Here is a 19,225-nt window from a genome sequence, read left to right as displayed (position 1 = left end):
CCACCACCACCAACAACAACAAAACAAATGTTAAGGCGAGCTATAACTATGAGCTGTAATCATTACCATAATTTTCATTATCACGCAATCTGTGATAATGAGTGCTAGTGGGTGAATGTTTTAACTGTTCTGCTTCAATAGGAACGTTTTATAGAAATGCCTAACCTAGAAGGGACAGTTTAATGATGGAAGCTTCAGGCTCTGTAGTAAACCAATGAGATAGTTAATGTGGAGTTGAGTTGACCTTCCAGCCCAGTTCATTCCATACCACTCATTCACCATAAGCAGGAGCTTACTTTCCTTGTCTAAATGTGTGTGCCTGTGCATGTGGGTGTACATGTGAGTATGCATGTGTATGAACCATGTTGCTCAGAGCAGACAAGTTTAAGCTCACATATGCTTTGAAAAATGACAGTGGAGGATATTTTATATTGCATTGTTTTATGTTGCAAAATTTGTTTAGCTTCATTAATAATATTTTAAGTGACTATTACTTGGTGGCAGCAATTGTTTGAGGTTTGGGTTAATCAGTAAGTAATGAAAAAAGTTCCAAATATTTTTCTCCAGACTACTGAAGAGCACTTAATGTTTTATTTTACTTTAAGTTCCTGGATACAAGTGCAGAACGTGTAGGTTTGTTGCATAGATATACGTGTACCATGATGGTTTGCTGCCCCTATCAACCCATCATCTAGGTTTTCAACAAAGCAAGAAGTAAAAGCCCTGCATGCATTACGTATTTGTCCTAAGGCTCTCCCTTCCCTAGACCCCCACCCCTCCACGGGCCCTGGTGATGTGATGTTCCCCCTCCGTGTCCATGTGTTCTTACTGTTCAGCTCCCACTTATGAGTGAGAACATGAGGTGTTTGGTTTCCTGTTCCCGTGTTAGTTACTGAAGAGCTTTTAAAGAGAAACCATAAAAGTTAAAACTACTTCATTAGAAAGGCTGAGAGGATTTTTTTAAATCTGCGGAGCCTAAGGCATTTCTCTAAAATATCATTGATTTTATAATAAGCAGACTACAAAAGGCAAAATTGCATGATTGTTGAAAAAAAGGTTTTCAACAAAGCAAGAAGTAAAAGGCATCCCTCTCACAGTGGAAGTGTCTGTGATCTTCCTGTTGCGGACCTATCTGTCACGAGTAGTTGCATTTGCTTTCAAATTCCCATTGGTAACATCTGCACACAAATCTTTCCTAGGCTTCAGGGCAGCAGGCCCTTTCAGTATCACATGATATTTTAGTTTGTATGTCCAGAGGACGCAAACTTGTGGCCTGCAGCCTTTAGATGGTCCACAGAATGCATATATGTATGTGTGTGTTATGCATTTTTGTACTTCTATTTAAAATTTTAACATTTTTTGGCCCACATTAAATAATCAGAAGATTATTATTTTTAAAAGTCCAGGTTTTTAAGTCTCTTGGATAATTGAAGATTCTGGCAACCATTAAGCCCTAGTGTTTGCAAGGTGATGAGTGACTCTAATAAGGTACTGGGCTCTTTATGGCTTTCTCTAGCATTCTCCATTCTGGAATTTTCCCTGCCTAGCCCTGGTGAACATTTGAGTTTTCATGCCCAACTATGCCCCCCAGGCAACTGATATGCAGATTAGCTCTTCACTGCCTTTCAGCATTTAGGAGGGTAGTGACACAATGCAAGTTGAAGCCGTAGGTAGGTTCAGTCTTTCTGCCCGGAGCTCAGAGGAATGGGGCAAGCAAGGCCACCAGCATTCCCTGGCTCCCTGGCTCCTTTGGCCTGGTCCTCATGGTGCTGCAGCTGCAGCAGGCCAGGCACTGATTTGTGTCCCCACTGCTGAAGAGGGAATCTGTGACATTCTTCTGAATGCTCACAACAGTGGTAAATCTTGGTCTTTCAAGATGTTAAAAAAAAAAAAAAAAACCAGAAACCACCTCGATCCAAATGTGAATACATATCAACAAGCTGGATAATACCACCTGAGGATTAAGAATGAGGGTTTTTTTGTCACCAAGTTTTATATATCATCTTTGGAGCCGGCCATATCAGAGGAGACCTTCTAAATATGCTTTAAAGCCATGGCAGCATCATTGGAGAAACCTGTATGTCTTCCCAAGATGATTATGTTAAGGATAGTTTTTATTTGGATATTTAGGTTTTGATGCATTTATTTAAAAAACAAAAACCAAAAAAACCAATCCAGTATTTGGTATTCTTGCCACAGATCTATAATCAAGACCTGATGATAAGGCTTATGGATTTTTCCAAAGCATACATTTTCTTTCATTGCTGACTTACATTTTATTTCTACCTCTCATTTAGCATGAACAGAAAAAAAGGAAAGACATGAAACTCTAATCATTTAATTTAATTAAATTATAGGAAAATGTTTTCCCAGGGAAGGTGTTAAAGCTATTAGTTAAAACGAGGTTTGGGGATTAATTCCAGATTTGCAGTGTCCGTTGCAGGCGGATTTTCGCAGAACTATTGCAGAGTTCTTCAACCCAGAACCCGTTTTGCTGGTTGTGACACAGAGTCTTTGCAGCAGAAATAGTCTCCAACAGGATCGGCTTTTGTCCTCAGGGTCTCTGCAGTCTGGAAGCCTGTGTAGTGTGAACAGGTGTCCCTGGGCTGCTGATATCCAGGTGGACAAGGTTCTGAGTGTCCACACTGTCACTGCTTGGAAATTGATGGTGGGCAGGGCCCAGTGTGTGGCAGCAGAAAGAGCACTGAAAAGGGTTCAGACCACCAGATTCTAGCCCTGGCACCCAAGTAACTGGCTTTTTACTTCCGTTTTTTTTTTTTTTCAAAAAAAAAAAAAAAGCCACAAAACAATGGGAACTGTGTGTGTGCACATATGTGTGTGTGTAGATTAAGATCCCATCCATATGATCCTAATGGGAGGACTTCTGTGTCATATTCTTTCACATGACTCCCATTTACAAGAATTTTTAAATTTTCATTCTCTCCTTACCCAAACACTGGCACCTAAGTAGTAGATTTGTTGGTCACTAATCCCTAAGATGAGGAATTCCCACGCCAGACCCTAGTGAGTTATTAAAGGGCTGTGAGCTCAGATTCCTGGCACCGAGCACTGCCTTTTCCAAGTGATGACATCACCCCCCGAGCAGAGTGCAGCAAACCCTAATTACAGACTTCCTTTTCTCCTAGATTTCTAAGGAGTCTTGAAACTGGGCCCCTTATTTTCGTCCAGGGCTGTTTTCTCTGTTCACAATGATTTTAAGATTAAACCAATCTTGATGTGCTACAAAGACCTCCCTCATGTGACCACAGGGAAGAATTACTTGAGCATTAAAGATGCTTAGTGCTTTGCACTGACTTTCAGGAACATGTTTCCTTTTCGGATTTTTTCACTGGAACACTGTAACAATTCCTCCATGTCTCTACGCTTCACCCTTCCTTGGTTTATAATACATAAGGTTTAAAAAAGCTTTCTTTCCATGAATATTTTTTTAAATTGCTCTGCCTCCAAGCCTTTTAGAATGACCTTAGTTCAGGATTCACTGAAACTGTTCACTACCATTGTGTCCGGAATTGGTGGGTTCTTGGTCTCGCTGACTTCAAGAATGAAGCCGCGGACTCTCACCGTGAGTGTTACAGTCCTTAAAGATGGTGTGTGTGAAGTTTGTCCTTCAGGTGTTCAGATGTGTCTGGAGTTTCTTCCTTCTGGTGGGTTAGTGGTCTCGCTGGCTTCAGGAGTGAAGCTACAGACCTCCACCGTGTTACAGCTCTTAAAGGCAGCATGTCTGGAGTTGTTCATGCCTCTTGGTGGCTTCCTGGTCTCACTGGCTTCAGGCATGAAGCTGCAGACCTTCACAGTGAGCGTTATAGCTCATAAAGGTGGCGCAGACCCAAAGAGTGAGCAGCAGCAGGATTTATTGCCAAGAGCAAAAGAACAAAGGTTCCACAATCAGAAGAGAAGAGAACCCCAACTAGTTACCAGCGCTAGCGTGGGCAGCCTGCTTTTATTTCCTTATCTGACCCCACCCACATCATGCCAATTGGTCCATTTTACAGAGAACTGATTGCCCCATTTTACAGAGAGCTGATTGGTCCGTTTTGACAGGGTGCTGATTGGTACGTTTACAAACCTTGAGCTAGACACAGAGTGCTGATTGGTGCATTTGCAATCCTTTAGCTAGACACAAAAGTTCTGCAAGTCCCCACTAGATTAGCTAGACACAGAGCAGTGATTGGTGTGTTTACAAACCTTGAGCTAGACACAGGGTGCTGATGGGTGCGTTTACAAACCTTGAGCTAGACACAAAGTGCTGATTGGTGCATTTACAAACCTTTAGCTAGACATAAAAGTTCTCCAACTCCCCACCTGACTCAGGAGCCCAGCTGGCTTAGCCTAGTGGATGCTGCAGGGGGGCTGCAGCCTGAGCTGCCCTCCAGTCCCCTGCCCCTCAGCCCACACTCCTCAGCTCTTGGGCGGTTGATGGGATCCGGCGGTTGATGGGATCCGGCGGTTGATGGGATAGGGCGGTTGATGGGATCCGGTGGTCGGTGGGATCAGGCGGCACCGTAGAGCAGGGGGCGGCGCCTGTCGGGGAGGCGGCTGAGACCCAGCGAGAATTCCAGCGCAGCGCGGCGGTGCTGGAGGACCCCGCGCGGCTCCTCAAGTGCAGCCCGAGTGGACACTGAGGCCGAGGAGGCGCCGGGAGGGAGCGAGGGCTGCTAGCACGTTGTCACCTCTCACTATCACACTAAATAATCATGCTGACAAATAAATCTACTACTAGCCATCTCCGATCTTTATGATTTTTAGAAAAGTCCATTATAATTCAATAATATAAAACTCTGATCTCCCAGGGTTATTCTTTGCTGCCTTCTAGGCCAGTGCCTCTGTTTTCAGAAGCAGAGTGATTACTTTCCTGAGCCATGTGTATCCCACTCCCCCCTTCCGCTGTGTGTTGAGTTGCAGGAGAGGACTTAGGGGTATTGGTTTGTCTACCCTTCTGCTTTGTTAGAGCATCAGCAAATGTTCTTCCTGCATTTTGGGATTGGGGAGGACCTTCCAGACAGGAAGTTGTTGCAGTTTTTGAAAGGGCCAAGGACAAAGTAAGGCATCTGTTTTTTTTTTTTTTTTTTTTTTTTTTTTTTTGAGACAGAGTCTTGCTCTGTCGCCCAGGCTGGGGTGCAGTGGCCGGATCTCAGTTCACTGCAAGCTCCGCCTCCCGGGTTTAGACCATTCTCCTGCCTCAGCCTCCCGAGTAGCTGGGACTACAGGCGCCCGCCACCTCGCCCGGCTAGTTTTTTGTATTTTTTAGTAGAGATGGGGTTTCACCGTGTTAGCCAGGATGGTCTCGATCTCCTGACCTCGTGATCCGCCCGTCTCGGCCTCCCAAAGTGCTGGGATTACAGGCTTGAGCCACCGCGCCCGGCGAAGGCATCTGTTTTTATCTCTGTTAATAAATTTTCCTAATGAGATTGGAGGTGGGCAGGGCTGAAACCCAATGGAGGTGGGGAAGGGAGCAAGAGTCTAAGAGGCATCATGGATAATCTTCTTGGGCCTCTCAGATTCTGATTCCACTAAATATGACCTCTCAACGTATCAGGTCCTGCAAGATTGGGCAAATGGAAAAAGTGAATTTAGAACTCAGGGCCCTATGAGTCCAGAGCCCATGCTGTTGACTATCCTGATAGAGAGAAATCTGATTTTTGTTTAAACCAAAGCAAGCTATGATTTTCCTTCTTCAAGCAATCTATAGGGGACAAACTGTGCGCATCCAGAAAGAAAGAAAATGAGTGGCTAACCCCATTTCCTCAAGCAAAGCAGATCAATCAGGCCCCCCTGCTTTTGCCACCTGCCCTGTCCTCATGCCACACTTTCTCCTTCCCCACAAAAATGGGCCTGCTGGTCCAGCACTTCCAGCACATAGGGCTCTCCCTATCCACGTCTTCTGTTACCCTGGTACATCACCTGTCTGTATCATACATATTGACCGGAACTGATGTGGGAGTGAAAATTCCTTGCACTCTTCAATGGAGCATTTGCATGCTGATTAGCCTAACACTAGTGAGATTCTCTGCAAAGATTAGTGCATGCTTTCAATTACAGTGCTGAGACATATCAGTGTTTTCTTCTCCATGCCTTTACACATTTATTCTTCATTTCTCCCATCTCTCTCCAGCTCCTTTCCCTGGTATCCTGAATTTCATTTTTATTCATTTACACGATCCCTTACACCTTTCTCTAGTATATTTCTTCTGTTATGAATAGTGGAGGCAATTCCTTGCTCTTTTTTTTTTTTTTTTTTTTTTTTTTTTTTTTTGCAAAACCATGCAAGAAGCACAGCACTAAAAAATTTCCAAAACAAGAATGAGGATTATGATCAGAGAAGATGAAGCTTGCAGGAGGCATACGGTGACCCTCCACTCTACATGTGCAACTTAAGAAATCCAACAAACAAATCCTCACGTTTACCAGGATGGTAATTGGAAATGACTACTTACACATAAGCCAATTTTCCTTTTAAAGAGAGATTCCTGTAATCTTGGTTCTCTTTGGAATGCTTCAAATGCATTGGATTTACGAAAGAGGTGTGTATGTAATTTTTGAAACTGTGGGAAAATGCAAGGTGAGGAGACATGTTGATATTTCCTCTGGGTCCTATTTGCATTAATAGTTTTGCCCCATTGCCTTCCTGTTGGATTTTGCTTTAATACTAACAAGTACATATCGTCTAAGAACTGAGAGCCTGTCTCAGGGAGGTAAACAGAGATGTGCTAAGTTGAGCTGGCTGGTGAGAGGAAACTAGAAGTGCAAGTTGAAAGTAAAATGTTCTCATCTGTATTTGTAAATCCATTTTTAAGGGAGAAAATGAAGTTGATTTAAATGTCCCAGCACTGCCTGACAGCTGCCCTGGACTTAGGAGTGCATCTGATGTGGCCTGGGTCATGGTGACGACAGTGAACTGGCTTCATGTTGTGAGATGTGACTAGAGCCATCATGTAGGCTGGCTTACTATTTCCGTAGAAAACCTAACTCTCTTCCTCCTCTCACTTCCTCCGCTCACCTCCTCTCTCAGTGTTGTCTTTTCAAGGTGAGCAAGCCAAGCCTAGCTTTCTGCTCCAGCAGCTGCTATTAGAGAGGAAAAACAGCTCTGTGTCCTCGTTATCTCAATTTCAGTAGCTTGAAAGATAAGATGGTGAGAACCGCAGGGCTTTGGCCATAGCTTATGAAAAAGGAATAAATTGGAGAAAGCACAGGTGTTCTAACTTCTCGTATACTGCAAATTATTCAGTCTCTTTGGGTGAAAAATAAGGTTATACTAATTGAAAGTCCGGCTTGTGTTCAGTACCATATCATGGCTAATCCATTAAGTTGTCTCAAATGTGTTATTTTTCTCCTTTCCCTCCCTCTGTCTCTCTTCCTTTTTGGTCTAAACTGCTTAATCAGTTTTTATTGAGCCTCCATTGTGTGCCAAGCCAGCTCTTTTGAAAATTAAAGTTCCGGTAGTCTTAACGAATCATGCTTTCCGAAGGGCTGTTCCTAAATGGACAGTGTTCTTGTTCTGCTGAACTCCATTGCTGGATACCAAAGGAGAAGGAAAGATGTGTAAGTACTGTTTTTCAGGATGAAAATGGAAACCAAAGGACTGTCTGAAGGCGACTACATTCCTGAGTGCCCTGTGGGTTCATGACCTTGCTTATTCCCCAGGCCGCACCCCTCAGCAGCCCAGTGCTTTTGACTGGGGAGTTCTTTTTCTGCTTACAAGACAGTCTAGGATGATATGGGGTTGGTAGATGTTAATGATCAAGAAAAAGTTATATTCCATTTTTTTGCCTAAATTACTGTATTGCCTGATTTTAAATAGGCAATCTTGTGGAAAATTACAGAATATTACAAAACATATCCCTTGGTCTCAAAAGTAAAAATAGGGTTGGGGGATACTCCTAGGAGGGGTCTTGAAAGATTGAATTGCACACTGCAAAGCAGGGCAAATGGCATTTTTATGTGTTTGCTGAGGTGTGGTGTGGGTAAAGGAAGCCTTACAAGAGAAAAGTAAACATTTGCTGGAGTCTTTGGTATTGAACTTAAACAAAGCCATGCCTTTGTTCCAGTTTTATAAGGTAATGGATGTTAGGAAAAGCTATAAAGCTGGAGTTAATTCATATATAAAAGGAATAATCTTTGGAAGGCATCTCACCAAAGGTATCAATGGCTAGATCTTTGTTAGAATTTTTTCTGGACTGAATTTTGCTTAGGACTCTGTAATTAACATGTAAGAACTATTGTATTGTGCAGAGAATTAGACTGCATACTTGGATTTCATAAAATGATTGTGTGTGCATGTATACACAATGACTAATATTTGTTCAGTGATTACCCTATACCAGGCACTCTGCCAGGCACTCCATATACATTATGCAATATTCATATTTTTAAGTGAATAACAATTTCCATGTAACTAATGAGGAATTTGAAGCCCAGAAAAGTTAACTAGCTTACCTGAGGTTGCACAGCTAGTGCATGGTAGAACTGGAATTCTAACCTTGGGCTGTCTGGTTCTGAAGCATGTGCTTTTTCCATGGCACCTTTTTGTTTTGGAAAGACCTAGTAGTAATATCTCCTTTCACCTCTGACAAGGGAATAATCATTCCTGTGAAGCAGCACACCCACTGCATATCAGGCACTGGGCCAGGTGGTGGAGGTCCTGAACAAACAAGCCAGGCAGAATCCCTGCGCTTAGAGAATGTTTGGACTAGGCTAGGAACTGAGATGCAGATGTAAATAATTGAAATATAAGGCAGGTAAGTGACAGTGACTCTACGGGAGATAAAGTGCTAGAAGAAAAGGTCTGAAGAGAGAGGCAGCTCCATTATTTATTTTTTTACATTTTATTTTTTAAAATTTCAAGTGAAAAATTGAAAGACTAATACATTTGATACCACTTACCCTTCACCTAGATTGACTCATTGTTAATATTTTGCCAGATTTGCTTTATTTCTCTCTCTCTCTCTCTCTCTCTCTCTCTCTCTCTTTCACACACACACACACACACACACCCCGACACCTTAGTTCTAAGTACTTCAGCATGTAGAGAGGTCCTCTTTCTGTGGGATCGGGAAGGTACAAGGAAGGATGTGGCACATAGGGTGTGTTTTCAGGATCAGGTGGACTTAGACATAAGGAAGCTGGAAGAAGAGTGTGCAGTGGGGAACAAGGGAGCATCCAAAGGTGCAGAACCTGGAAAGCACAAGGAGAGAGGGCACTGCGCCACTCAGGAGAGTGTGACACTCAGGAGACAAGTTAGTGTTAGCTGTAAAGAGGGGATGATAGAAGTCATGACAAAGGATGAGATTGCTGTGGAGAGAATTGGAGGGTGGGCAAAACAGGGTGAAGGATGGGACTTTAGAAAATGTAGAGGGAGAGGAGCTGGAGAAGGAAGGGGTGGTGAGTAAGAGCAGAGAAGAAGAAAGGAGAAGGAAGGAAGGAGAAGGAAGGGGTGGTGAGTAAGAGCAGAGAAGAAGAAAGGGGAAGGAAGGAAGGAGAAGGAAGGGGTGGTGAGTAAGAGCAGAGAAGAAGAAAGGGGAAGGAAGGAAGGAGAAGGAGGACAAAGAGGACAAGAGAGGGCCACCAAAGCCCAATGGTTTAGGCAGTGATTGTTCAAACTGTGATCCTCAATAAGCAGCATCAGTGCTGACTTGGGAGATTGTTAGAAACACAAATATTTGTATCTCCCAACCCAGGCCCACTGAATTAGAAACTCTGGGGATGAGGCCCTGTAACCTGTGTTTCAGCCAGGCCTCCTGGCGATTCTGATGCATATTAAATTAGGAAACGCCTGTTATAAAGATGCTGCTGAGAAGGCTGCCCTTGCTTTGAAGAAAGCAATTTCAGAAGTAAATTTATACACGCACATGTGAACAAAGGCACGTAGAAAGAAGTTCATTGCAGCATTGTTTATGACAGGAAAACACTGGAAACAACCTAATGTTGAAGAAATTGTCATTCCATATTTCATGCTTTTTTAAAGAGAGAGAGAAAGTGATCTTCAGACTTTATTGTTAAGTGAAAAAAGCAAGATGCAGACCTGTGTGCGTTTTATGCTACCTCTTGTGTAAAATAGGAAATGATGTGTATTTGCATTTGCATAACGTGTTTCTGGAAAGATACTCAAGAAATTGTTGGCTGGCTGGGGAACAAGGAAGGGAGGTAATTTTCACAGTTTACCCTTTTGTGCCTTTTGGATTTTGTACCATATTCAGGTATTGCGAACTCAAAACAAGTTTTAAGTATTAAACATGGACAGAAAAAGCTTCATGTAATAAATGCTGAAAAAGTCGAGTGAGATGGAAATCTGTACTGAAGTTCTTCTGCCTGGGAGCTCATTATTTCACCAAGCAGCCCAATCTCTCATTACGCAGTGTCAAAAGTCTCCCTCACCCCGATGTGCTGCTTCGCAAGATCTGCTCATGACAGAGCCGAGTGGGAGAAACTGTTGTAGTTTGAAGAGCAGTGAAGGTTTCTGCCTGAGTGACTTCCCCGTGCTCTCCCCAGCAATACCTGGGATTCAACCCCTCCCAAAGTGCTGTGGGGAGAGAGATTTAATGTTTTTAAATCAATGTTCCTTAATTAAATGTTTGTTCCATTAATGCAAATCAGAACTCATCTACCTTTGGATCATTTGAAGTTAGCTTCACAAAATCCCCAGGGAGAGAATCCGGCTGGAAGGTAGCAATAGAGGGAGGAAGTAGTAATCCTACAGGAAGGAGGGCTTGAACTGGGGGACCCTGGGAATGCTAAGGAGGCCACCCAGGCAGGAGCATTCAGGGAGGTAAAATGGAGAGGACTTTGTTGACTCTGCCATGTGGGTGAGAGCTTGGAGTTCAAGAACAGGACCAGCTGAGAGACGAGCTGTCTGAACGGAGAGAGATAATGTTGATGATAGTAAAATTCTTTCGATGTTCATGACACTCTACAGTTTAAAAATATTATTTCATTTAAGTGTCACAGTACCAAGGTAGGGATTGCTATGCCTATTTAAAAGAAGAAAGTGAGGCCCAGAAAGGTTAGACAATGAGTCCAAGGCTGTAGTGCTAGGGTTTGCACCAGGCACACCATTTTGAGCCTCTTGGCGGATATTTTTTTCTGGCTTTGCTTTACTTTCATTATAATCAAACCCAGGTTTGGCTTCTCACCACTTGAAAGCCAGACTCAAGAGACAAGGGTTGGTGGAAGGAAAAGCAGGTTTATTCAGAAAGGAGCATAACCAAGAAGATGGTGAGCTAATGTTCTAAGGTACCATCATAGGTCAGTACAACCTTTAGGCTCTTTCAATAGTAAGGGCAGGAGGACAAGAAGGGGGTTGAGATCAAGAGGTAACCAGTGACAGCAGACATCTGGACAGCAGTGAGTGTCCGAGGAGGCTGGGAACTTCCTTGTCCTTGATCAGGTCACAATGCTCCTAAAAATCTTTAACAAAACATAGTTAGTTGTTTACATACTTCCCCTTTCATCCCAGGATTAGTTATAAAACCTACATGACTGCTGTCTTCACATATTACGTCAGTGCTCTGAAATCATCCTTGCCTATGTGTAGGAATGAGTAAAGACCCCTGAAACAAAAATGGAGTTAGTTATGTTAGTTCTTTTGCTGTCTCACTGTTATGTCTTCTCACCCTCCAGCTTCAGAGAAAGCTCTTTCTTCCTCTCATAAAACTTCACTTGTGAGTTGATCTCCTTTATTCCCTGCTTCTGAGGCTCTTGACTCCCACAGCCACTCCTCTCTGCAGCCTCTTACATACCTCATCTCTTGTCGTGTGGACGCCTCCTTCATCTCAGAAGTGCACGTCTGCTGGGCCAGCTGCCCGCTCCCGGTGCTCCCATCCCTCCCTTAGCTGAGGTGCTTCTTCTCCATCTCTTTGACCTGTCTCACTTGCCCAGCAATCACCTTCCTCTCCTCCCTTCCATTGGTCTGGCCTCTGGAAGTAGCATGGATGCTCTCCACTACTGAACACAATGACCTTTTCTCAGTCTTCATGCCCCTGTCCTCTCTGTAGCTTGGATGTTGGAGGCTATGGCCACAGCTCTATCTGCCTTGGCCTCAGAGATGCACACTTGGCCTCATTCAGTGCTTATTACTGGATCACAGTGATAAAAACAGATTGATTTGCCTCTTTCCTCACCACTCCCTGCCTTTCAGGTTCTTTCTTCACTTTCCAGATATAAACTCTCCTTTTCCATTAGGGTGATCTCTACATTTTTTCAGAGCCAGCATGAGCTTTTTTTCCCTTCCATCTCTCTTTCTCCTGTCTCAAGACTCCTACGGGAAATCTTCCCTGGCTGCCTTGTTGAGCTCTCTTCTTCTTTCTTTTTTTTTTGAGATGAAGTCTCGCTCTGTCACCTAGGCTGGAATGCAATGGCGGGATCTCAGCTCACTAAAACCTCTGCCTCCCAGGTTCAAGCAATTCTCCTGCCTCAGCCTCCCCAGTAGCTGGGATTACAGGCATGTACCACCATGCCTAGCTTATTTTTGTATTTTTAATAGATATATCGTTTCACCATGTTGGCCAGGCTAGTCTCGAACTGCTGACCTCAGGTGATCCACCTGCCTCAGCCTCCCAAAGTGCTGGGATTGTAGGTGTGAGCCACCATGCCTGACCTTCTCTCTTCTTAAAGCAAACAGAGTCTGGAGTGTTCAATTTAATATCTAATTACATACCTTCCACAACAGTGAATACTGTTGGACCCCCACCTTTTCCTTGAGGGTAGGGCCCTGCCATAGATAGACTTCTGTATTTCCCATGGCCTCTATATATAGCATCTTCATAGTGTGGGTGGATGGATGGATAGATAGATAGATAGATAGATAGATAGATAGATAGATAGATATTGATGAAGATATTCATGCTTAATATATAGTTGATGCTCAATTTATGATTGTTGATACATAACATCTAGTCAGAGCAGCTAACTCCACTGTACTAAATTGACTTCAGCTACTCATATTAATCTCTGCTCTTAGGAGGTATTGCTTATGAAAGCAAGAACATAGATAAAGTTGTGTTTAGAAAAATAATTTATCTTCTCTTAAGTTGTTGGACAAATATTTGTTGACTGTCTACCATGGGCCTAGTACTGGGAATACAGTGAGCTTGAAGCAGACAAGTACCCTCCTCTTAAGGGCTTTTCAGCATCATACAGCAAACAGATAATTAAACACTAAGCAAATAAATAATAAGATAACTTCAAGTAATTGTATGTGCTATGAAGAGAGGAGAAAAGAGAAATTTGACAGACTCTGCCACTGGTCATGGGCCAAGGGGTTGAGAGGAGGAGGAAGAAGAGGTAAAAGGCAGCTCTCCATGGAATGGTCAAGGCAGATATTTCTGCAGAGTTGACATTGGACTGAATCTGAATGAGAAGAAGGAGCTGGCAGTGTGATGATCTGCAAGGACAGCACAGAAGGCAGAGCACACAGCAGGCAGCAAAGCCTCTGAAAGGAGAACAAACAAAAAATTGAGCACTGAAAGAATACGGGAAACTATGGTAGAGTATGTGAGTCCACCAAGTGTGCATCTCTGTGTATACATACCTACCCGCAGAATTGAGAGGAGAAAATAAATATTTTATCAGGAAGAAAGGAAGAAATGAAATAAACATTCTTAAAAAGTACTTCCTAAAAGTGCTATATCATTGTACATTTTATGAAATCTAGGCATTTCTTATATCCTCAACAAAATAGCAAGCTCCCTGAGGGCAGGTAGTCTGTCTTACATCCTGTATTCCCATCTCCCAGCACGATGCCAAGCACAGAAAGAAGACATTAAATCACTATTTGATGAATACATGCATAAAAAAAGATGGTTGCCCAAAGCTGAGATTTCACATTTTAATATTGTCTACTTTTAGTCTATCTTCTGTCTCAATTTGGCATTGCATCTGCACACAAATACAATCCTATCAAAATGGAAGAAAAAAGGTAAAATGTGAGAAAGCTGTCTGTAGAAATTCTAAAAACCAAGAAAGGAAGAGTGAAGAATCTGGCAAAAGCACATTTATATAGTTATATATTGTTTGTGAAAGGAAAATGTTAAAATGATTATTTCTTAATATATACCTTGTACCTGTGATTTAGAGGCTTATCCTGTGCAATTTCTTGGAAAAGAATTTTTTTTCAACCTCAATTATCAGGATATAAGTAGCTTTCTTAGTCTTTAAAGAGAAACATCTTAAAAGTGCAAAATACAATTGTTTAAAGAGGAAAATAAATATATTGTATCAAATCACAGATGTTACAATTTTTTGAATCCCAAGTTGCTTTCTGAATCAAAGGTAGGCCCATTTATTTTAATGGAAAGCTCTCAGAAAAAGCTTTAGGAGTCAATAATCAAGTTAATGTAGCAATTCTAAAGCTCATTGATTTGTGTTTATTTTAATAAATCTTACTGCATGCATAATGTACACCTGAGGGGTATTATAATTTCAGCAAAGTCACTTGCCTTGGGTAGAAAACACAAAATGGGAATTGTAATTCATATGTAACAAATGATTTTGTAAAAAAATGCCAAATATCATGAGACTGCTTCTATTTCTGGGAAAGATCTTGGTACATTTAGAAATAATCTTTCTATCTGAATCAACCCTTGAACTGATAACAAAATTAAAATTGTATCTATTATCTGCCTGAATACACCTGATCTAATGAATTCTTTCTTAAAAAATAAATTACATGCTATTAGCATTATAGGAAAACAAGTAAGTGAGGTTTTACAAATATTATATGCGCATTCGTAACTTTCTTAATGCTTGGGAGACAGATAGATTGTTTATGGCATTTATACATCTTTTACATAATCAAAGCTTCCACCGAAGTGAAAAATAACTTTCTGTGCGTGACATTTGGATGAACATTTGGTAGAGGAAATTATACCTTTTCCTTAAGCCCCTCTAATACATATTTACAAACAAGTGCTTTGTAGATATACTTCCAAGTAATTTGCTTTCACATTTGCCTGCTGTGCATGGAGCTGAGATATGGTTGGGTTTGCAAGATGAAACAAATGAATGCTTATCAGTCTCCAAGCTAAGGTTTTAATGTCCTTCCATGACTTCCCAAACTCCTCCCCACCCCCAGTTTCAGTTAAAGTTCAACCATTTGGGTTTTGAGTGCAGCACAGCGAGACTATGATTGATACCATCAGGTACTGAAACTGTGCTTTGCCAGTGGGTCAGGCAGCTACGCAAGAGGAAAACAATGCCAACCCTATTATAAAATCCCTCCCTTATAGGTTCACTGGGAGCTGACAACACAATGTAGCAGAAAAGGCAGATTCTTGTGTTGTTTACTTTTAATGGAATTAGAGAGCCCATTAGAGCTTCTGCTAAGGACCTCTCTCTATTGAGAGAATCCAGCCTAAGTGTCTCCCGGTGAAGTCTGATGTGACCTTTAAAGACCATCTCTACTGGGTGGTTGGTTTTTATAACTCCTCCAGGGAAAATTCGGTCCATGTATTATAGTATATTGCCAGTAAGCAATTATTTCAGTGGATCTAGTGGGGCTGTCCCACTTAAATGGCCCTTGTAAATATTCACAATCCATCACGTCGGCTCTTAGTTGAGACTTGAGCTGATAAGACCACATTTAATATTGCTTCCTGTCTGTCTGAGTGTATGTCCACTGTGAGTGACACGTGGTTAAATCAGTGAGCCAACCATGAATCTTAATAGCTTAGGAAATAGTCATCAGCACACTTTTCTCCTCTGGCTCCTGTAGTTCTAGCCAGGCTTTATGAGGAGTGGAAAATAACCAGTCTGTGTTAAGACTCTTGTGATTATGGCCACCAGCAGGAAGATCTCTATGAAGGACGTGGCCAAAATGATGAACAACTGCATAGCTCCCCAGAGTGATCATTTGCTTTGCTGACATACAACTGCGTTTATATACTCTGGCCAAGATGTTTTTCAGATGTTCCCTGAAAAGTATACTTTTTTATAACCTAAAGGTTAGTGTTTGATGAAGCTGTTGTTATCTTTAGAGCATCATCATACATTCTCTCTCAATCATCCCTGACTTCTGTGGTTGCAGGAACTATAACCAATGTGTCTATGCTAGCACCTAGCACAGCCTCAGGAACTTAGTAGGCACTTCAAAAATATTTGTTGCATAAATGACTGTTAAATAAAAATTCTCTGCCATTAGGGCTTCTCCAGGGACAGTAATAGCATTTTCTGTGTGGCTGTAGTGGTCAAAATACTTACACCATGAAAAATCAGTAGGAGAATCAGACATAGCGTGTTTTTTCTTTCTTTCTCTCTCTCTTTCTCTCTCTCTGTGTCTTTTTCTTTCCCTCCCTTCTTTCCTTCCTTCTTTCCTTCCTTCCTTTCTTCCTTCCTTCCCTCCCTCCCTCCCTCTCTCTCTTCTTTCTCTCTTTCTCTCCTTCCTTCCTTCCTGTCTCTCCCTCCCTCCCTCTCTCTCTCTTTCCTTCCTTCCTTCCTTCCTTCCTTCCTTCCTTCCTTCCTTCCTTCCTTCCTTTCTTCCTTCCCGTCTCTCCCTCCCTCCCTCTCTCTCTCTCTTCCCTTCCTTCCTTCCCTCCCTCCCTCCCTGCCTCTCTCTCTCTCTTTTCTTTCTTTCTCTCCTTCCTTCCTTCCTGTCTCTCCCTCCCTCCCTCTCTCTCTCTCTCTCTCTTCCCTTCCTTCCTTCCTTCCCTCCCTCTCTCTTTTCTTTCTCTCTTTCTCTCCTTCCTTCCTTCCTGTCCCTCCCTCCCTCCCTCTCTCTCCCCTTCCTTCCTTCCTTTCTTCCTTTATTCCCCTTCCTTCCTTCCTTCCTTCCTTCCTTCTTTCTTTCTTTCTTTCTTTCTTTCTTTCTTTCTTTCTTTCTTTCTTTCTTTTTTTCTTTCTTTCTTTTTTTTTTCTTTCTTTCTTTTTTCTTTCTTTCTCTTTCTTTCTTTCTTTCTCTTTCTTTCTTTCTCTCTTTCTTTCTTTCTCTTTCTTTCTTTCTCTCTTTCTTTCGAGTTTTGCTCTTGTTGCCCAGGCTGGAATGCAATGGCACAATCTCTGCTCACTGCAAACCTCCACCTCCCAGGTTCAAGAGATTCTCCTGCCTCAGCCTCCCGAGTAGCTGGGATTACAGGGTCCTGCCACCACACCCAGCTAATTTTTGTATTTTTAGTAGAGATGGGGTTTCACCATGTTGGCTGGGCTGGTCTCGAACTCCTGATGTCCAGTGAGCCACTCACCTCGGCCTCTCAAAGTGCTGGGATTACAGGCGTGAGCCATCGCGCCCAGCCTGTGTGTTCTTTCTTAGTAGTCTTCATCACTCAGTTCCTGTGAATCACCTGACATTTGCATCTTTAGTCATTCTCTTTTTCTTTACTGTTCCTCAGTCCTTGTCAGGCCCCTGCTGTAAGCCCAGTGAATGTGTGGGTTTGTATTTCACTAGTGTTCTTCAAGCCCAGGGCTCTGTTTTGTCTTCCCGGGGCTTCTGTACACACCTGCCTCTCTGTACACACAACACAGAGGATGACTCTGTGTTGGTCACCGCTGGATCACTCATCTCTCTCCCTCTTGGACTGTCAGCTCCGTGAAGCAGGATTTTGGGTTTCTTTTCCATCCCACATATCTAATGTTGTGTTTGACCCATTGTGGGCTCGTGTGGATGTTTACAGACTGAATGAATACATGAATTAAAGAAATAAATGAAGGAAATGAATATATTGGTAGTTGGATCATCTTTTTTTAAAGCAACTTTTCGTGGTGTATATTTAAGATACACAACATGATGTTATGGAATATATGTAGATACTTTATCCATCATCTCATATCCACCGTCTCACACAGTTACCCATTTCTTTTTGTTTTTGGCAAGAGCAGCTAAAATCTACTCATTTAGCATGGATTCCATATACAGTATATATATTTTTTCTTTTTCCCCCGACCTCCATCTACAGTACACTTTTATTACTGATGGTCCTCATGTTGCACCTTAGTTTGCTAGATTTGTTGGCATAATTAGATCGTTGTTGGGCACTTGTTTTCAGAGAGTGGCTGGAAGTGTGAGAGCCCAGGGGTCAGGGCATAGGGTTTCTGTAATCAACCTGTCACTAAGCCCTGTCATCTGGCCTGACTGGTGTGGATGTGGTACCCCACTAAGACATTCCTCAGTGCCGAATGAGGAGCTCAAAAATAAAATAAAAATGAAGTTTATAGAGATGTAGCACTAAAAATGAGATGCCTGGATTGCCAAAAGCCTACAGGCTTTAGGTTTGAAATGAACTAGATCGGGCCTAGTAGTTAAATCAAAATTTCAAAAGGCTTTTATTTTATTTATTTATTTTGAGATAGGATCTCGCTCTGTCACCCAGGCTGGCAGGGTAGTGGCGCGATCTCAGCTCACTGCAGCTTCAAACTCCCGGGCTCAGGCAATCCTCCCATCTCAGCCTCCCAAGTAGCTGGGACTACAGGGATGCACCACCACACTCGGCTGGTTTTTAAAGTTTTTGTAGAGATGGGATCTCACTATGTTGCCCAGGCTGATCTCAAACTCCTCAGCTCAGGTGATCCCTCTGCCTCAGCCTTCCAAAGTGCTGGGGTTACAGGCAAGAGCCACCGCGCCCGCCTGAAAAGCCTTTCACATGCAGTCCGTTTCTCATGGTTTTCCTTCCTTGAGGGCTGCTCTCCATAGTGTCGCTGTGGTGTGACGGACTTCAGGTCCAAGGCTTAAAGGTGAATGGAAAACCCAGGGAATCAAATAAGACAAGCATTAAATAGTACATCAAATGAAATAGTTTTCAGAACACATAATTGTACAATTTTAAAGCAATAAATAATTTAACATTTTATTTTAAATAAAAAGAATACATGTGGCATCAAATGAAAATAGTACCAAGAGTATAATACAGTGTACCTGGATCTCCCCAGAAACCACCTCTTAATCATCAGTGTAGTTACCACGTAAACCTGGGTGCTACACTGAAACCTCCATTCTGTGATAAATCACTCTTAAATGGTATCAATGGTCTGCCATCCACTATGTAAAATGAGGAGAATTTTAGCTCATTTACACTCCTCCCTCTTTTCTTACCAAATTTTATAATAAAATAAAATAATTATTTTTAGTTCTTTTGTTGGTCAGCATTATAATCTTATTAATTTCCTGGAGTTTCCATTTTTTTGAATTCGTGTGATTTCTCTTACATCTCTTGATGCCTTGTGCTGTAAGGTGAGGATACCTTCACTATATTCACTATATTTTCTCTCTCCTGTTTCAGATCTTACA

At 42.3% G+C, this 19,225-nt stretch overlaps 2 protein-coding genes across 5 annotated transcripts in view; one reads left to right on the top strand and one right to left on the bottom strand.

Annotated features, from left to right (window-relative positions):
• Positions 1-19,225, bottom strand: part of ZNF706 (zinc finger protein 706) — a 664,654-nt gene that overhangs the window by 419,310 nt on the left and 226,119 nt on the right. The gene's annotated exons all lie outside the window — the stretch shown is intronic.
• The window catches only part of GRHL2 (grainyhead like transcription factor 2), a 184,447-nt gene that overhangs the window by 111,517 nt on the left and 53,705 nt on the right, over positions 1-19,225 (top strand). The gene's annotated exons all lie outside the window — the stretch shown is intronic.

This window comes from Macaca thibetana, chromosome 8 (genome assembly GCF_024542745.1).
Source record: "Macaca thibetana thibetana isolate TM-01 chromosome 8, ASM2454274v1, whole genome shotgun sequence".
Lineage (NCBI taxonomy): Eukaryota > Metazoa > Chordata > Mammalia > Primates > Cercopithecidae > Macaca > Macaca thibetana.
This window is presented reverse-complemented; position numbering and strand designations above follow the sequence as displayed.